Source organism: Papio anubis, chromosome X (assembly GCF_008728515.1).
Source record: "Papio anubis isolate 15944 chromosome X, Panubis1.0, whole genome shotgun sequence".
Classification (NCBI taxonomy): domain Eukaryota; kingdom Metazoa; phylum Chordata; class Mammalia; order Primates; family Cercopithecidae; genus Papio; species Papio anubis.
The window spans coordinates 129,129,225-129,134,121 of NC_044996.1; the positions used below are offsets into that span (position 1 = coordinate 129,129,225).

General features: G+C 40.9%; 1 pseudogene across 1 annotated transcript; it reads right to left on the reverse strand.

The window, feature by feature from the left end:
• Positions 1–1,133: 1,133 nt before the first annotated feature.
• LOC103880661 lies at positions 1,134–3,736 on the reverse strand (annotated as a pseudogene). The gene has a single exon (XR_002519636.2). The product of XR_002519636.2 is annotated as a putative heat shock protein HSP 90-beta-3 (transcript).
• Between the last annotated feature and the right edge of the window lie 1,161 nt (positions 3,737–4,897).

Here is a 4,897-nt window from a genome sequence, read left to right on the forward strand (position 1 = left end):
GACAATCAGAAAGAAAGTGATCTACATCTGATTACCTTTCTGAAAAAAGAAAAATGTCAGAGCTGCCTGCCAGGAGTTTTTTACAGTGTAGTTCCTCTTAGACACAGAAAATGGGGAGAAAGTCGCTGTCATTTAACAGACATTAATTTTGACCAGCCATGAATGAAACTTCTGCTACTCCTGAAAAATATGTGTAGCTTGCCGTGCCCTCAGACATGTGATTGGAATCAATTCTCCACCTGTCCATGACTTTCGCCATGTGGTTTTGCCATGGAAAAATCACTAAAGTATCTCACTAAAGCAGCAGTCTATCTTTGCCCCTTCAATCTGAGCCCCACATGTAAAGGGCCTGAGAGTAAATATTTGAGGCTTTGCAAGCAAGACTGTCTCTTTTGCAACTACTGGTAGCACAAAAGTGGCTACAGAAAATATATGTATAAATACACATGAATGTATTCCAATGAAACTTTATTTACAAGAGCAGATGGCTGGCCAGATTTGGCCCCACAGCCATAGTGTGCCTACTTCTAGCCTAGACAAACTATTACCATAGCAATAATAGCTAATTATCATATTGACAAGAACTTACTTATGTCATTGTGATGTAGTGTTCCCTTCACCCAGAAGGCTCTGCCCACCTGTGCTTTTTGTCGATATCCTTTTTCTTTATGTCTTAGCCTCCTCTTCCAAGAAGCCTGAGACTGTTTACCTTAGAAGAGTGTTCTAATTACCTATTTACTCATCCTTCTCCTTCATCACGCTAAAAGTGCCTAAAAGCAAGGTTATGTCTTAATCACTTCTGTATACCCAGACCCTTGTGGTGAACCTAGACCATAGAAGATGCTCAGTAAGTGAATGTGAAGTGAATAATTCAAGGAAACACAATCACTTCAAGAGAATGAGAGGACAAGCCACAAACCAGGACAAAATGTTTGCAAAAGACAGATCTGATAAAGAACTATAATCCAAAATACACAAAGAACCCTTAAAATCCAGCAATATAGAAAATGAAAAATCCAGTTTAAAAAATGGGCAAAAGATCTGAACAGACATCTCACCAAAGAAGATATGAAGATGGCAAATAAACATATGAAAAAATGCTCCATATCATCTGTCATCAAGAAAATGCAAATTAAAACAACAATGAAATAGCACTACACACCTATTAGAATAATGAAAATCCAAAACACTGATAACACAAAATGCTGGCAAGAATGTGGAGCGACAAGAGCTCTCATTCATTACTAGTGGGACTACGATATGGTACAGCCACCTTGGAAGACAGTTCAGCTGTTTCTTGCAAAACTAAACATGCTCTTACCATACAATCCAGCAATCACGCTTTTCGGTATTTACCCAAACAGGAGGAAAATTTATGTCTACACAAAAACCTACATACAGATGTTTATAGCAGCCTTATTCATAATTGCCAAAACTTAGAAGCAACCAAGATGTCCTTCAGTACGTGGATAAATGGTGGTACGTCCAGACAATGAAATATTTTTCAATGCTAAAAAGAAATGAGCTATCAAGCTATGAAGACAGGAAAGAACCTTAAATGCATATTACTAAGTGAAAGAAGCCAATCTGAAAAGTCTATATACTGTATGGTTCTCACTATATGACATTTTGGAAAAGGTGAAACTATGGAGATGGTAAAAAGGTCAGTTGTCTCCAGGGGTTGGGAAGCGGGAGGGATGAGATAGGCAGAGCACAGAGGATGTATAGGGCTGTGAAAGTATTCTGTATGATACTGTAATGGTGGATCCATATCATTATACATTTGTCCAAACCCATAGAATGTGCACCACTAAGAGCGAACACTGATGCAAACTACATTTTGGATGATAATGACATGTCAATGTAGGTTCATCAATTGTAACAAATGAACCACTGTGGTGTGGGATTTTGGTAATGGAAGAGGCCAGATGTGGTACAGGGGAAAGGGACATATGATATTCTATACTTTCCGCTTAATTTTGCTGTAAAATGAAAATTTTTCTAAAAATAGTCTATTTTTTAAAACGCACATGCAATTAGATATCATTGTTGCAAGTCTTTACTCAGCCTCTTCTATGGCCCTTAGTCTCAGGAGACACCGAAAGCTAACTACTTGATTAGACAATGGCTCCTTAGATCCGACAAGGTCTAAGCACAACCAAAAGCACAAGTGACAAAAGAAAAAACAGACAAATTGGACTTCACCAAAATTAAAAATGCTTGTGCTGCAAATGTTACCATCAAGAAAATCAAAAGACAACACACAGAACAGGCAAGCGTTTTTTTTTCCACATAAAAACGGCATCTGCTTTATTTGGTATACTTTCATTTCAGAACAAAATAAACAAAAAAGCATAATACACAACATCCAATATCCTGTTATAAAAGTAGGAAGAGGATGGGGCTTAAGGCTCTTGTTTCCTGCCTTAGACACACTGACAGGAGAGAAAAAACACTAGACATTTGCAGAGGGAGCCAGGTGAGATAAGGCCACTCAAGGCCACGGGACAGAGCCACTCAAGGAACCATGGGGACACTATACAAGGGCACAAGGTTTCCAAATATAAACTCCTAGTCTACTTCTTCCATGTGAGACCCATTCTCCTCACCCTCAAGCAAGGGTATCTCATCAGAAACAACAGCACTGGGTTCGTCTATTGTCACTTCATTTTCATCAATACCTATACCTAGCTTGATCACGTGGTAGATGCAGTTGGAATGGGTCTGGGGATCCTCAAGGGAGAAGCCAGAAGAAAACAGAGCAGTTTCAAACAGCAGCACCACCAGGTCCTTGACAGCTTTGCTGTTCTTGTCTGTCTCAGCCTTTTGCTGCAGCCTCTCCACAATGGGGTGGTCGGGTTGATCTCCAGGTGCTTTTTGGCCACCATGTAGCCCATTAAAGAGTTGTCTCCAATTGCTTGAGCTTTCATGATTCACTCCATATTGGCTGTCCAGCCACAGGTGTTGATCACAATGCAGCAGGGGAAGACACAAGCCTATTGGAGGTTGTCACCTTCTCAACCTTCTTATCTAAGATTTCTTTCATGAGCTTTCAGAGGTTCTCAAACTTTGCCTTGCTCTCTTCCATTTTCTTCTTCTCCTCTCATCCTCAGGTAGCTCGACCCTCTTTGGTAATAGAGACCAGGCTCTTCTTATTAAACTCCTTGACCAGCTGCACGTAGTACTCATCAGTGAGTTTGGTCTAGTATACCTCCTCGAAGCCCCGCTTTGAGAGGTGTCTACCTGCTCTTTGCTCTCACCAGTGATGTAACAGATGGACTTTTGTGCCTCCTTCATGTGAGAGAGATACTCTGACAGAGACATCATCTCATCTTCAGACTAGGAGGTATGATAGCACAGCAGCTCAGACAGACGTCCCTGGTTAGTGGAGTCCTCATGGATCCCAAGTTTTAGATTTTTAGAGAATGCCTCATAGAATTTCTTGTAATTCTCCTTCATTTCTGCCAGCTCAGAGAAGGGCTCAAGCCACTTCTTACAACATTTTCGTGAATGACTTTCAAGATTTCACTCTGCTGGAGCACTTCTTAGGAGATGTTCGGGGCAGATCCTCAGGGTCCAATAGTTCAAGTAATTAAATAGGGAAAGAGATCGACAGTAAAACTGACTATTAAAAGGAGTGCATTCAATTCGCAATTGCAGATATGGAACAAACCTAAGTGCTCATCAACCAACAAGTGGATAAAGAAAATGTGGTATATATACACCATGGAATACTACTCAGCCATAAAAAGGAATAAAATAATGTCTTTTGCAGCAACTTGGATGGAGTTGGAGGCCATTATTCTAAGTGAAGTAACTCAGGAATGGAAAACCATTCTCACTTATAAGTGGATGCTAAGCGACGAGGATGCGAAGGAATAACAATGATATAATGGACTTTGGGGACTGTGGAGGGGGAAGTTAGGAGGGGGTGAGAGATAAAAGACTACATATTGGGTATTGTGTACACTGCTTGGGTGATGAGTACAGCAAAAATCTCAAAAATCACCACTAAAGAATGTATCCATGTAACCAAAACCACCTGTACCCCCAAAACTATTGAAATAAAAATTAAAATTAAAAGAGTGCATTAAGTAGATATTTTTAGGAAAAAATACTTATTTTTTTTTTTGTTTTTTTGTTTTTTTGTGGGGGACAGTATCACTCTGTCACCCAGTCTGGAGTACAGTGGCATGATCTCGGTTCACTGCAACCTCCTCCTCCCAGGTTCAAGCAATTCTCCTGCCTCAGCCTCCCGAGTAGCTGGGACTACAGGCATGCACCACCAGACCTGGCTGATTTTTTTTGTATTTTTAGTAGAGACGGGGTTTCATCATGTTGGTCAGGCTGGTCTCGAATTCCTGACCTCAAAAGATCTGCCTGCCTCGGCCTCCCAAAGTGCTGGGATTACGGGTGTGAGCCACCGCGCCTGGCCAAAAAAAACTTATAATCTCTTATCCCCACCAATGTTATACAGTCTTAGTAACAAGTAGAATATATATAATTGTAATATTTGCAGAATTGTCTTGTATACTCTAAAAGTAAACAAAATAAGCTTTGAGAATTTTATTTAGTTTTTTGTTATCTAAAAAACACCTCAAAAACATTGCAGCTATGAAATCGGTGGAGAATTTCCAGGCCAATTTCTGCATGAAAGCCTGACCCTGTAGGGCTAAGGGAAAAAGCAAAGCCTCAAAACTTCTGGAGTCCTTTTTACCCTCATCAATAATGCAAACACTTGCCCTCAATTCCACGGCCTCCCTGGGCCAGAAGAACTGACACTGGAGTCCAAGGCGCACAGAAAAGGGGGTGTCCTGGGGTAAGGGCGGGGCCAGATCTAGACCTGCCTGCCACACTTCTCACTGAACCCCCATCGCCACCACCAAGCCTCTTGGAA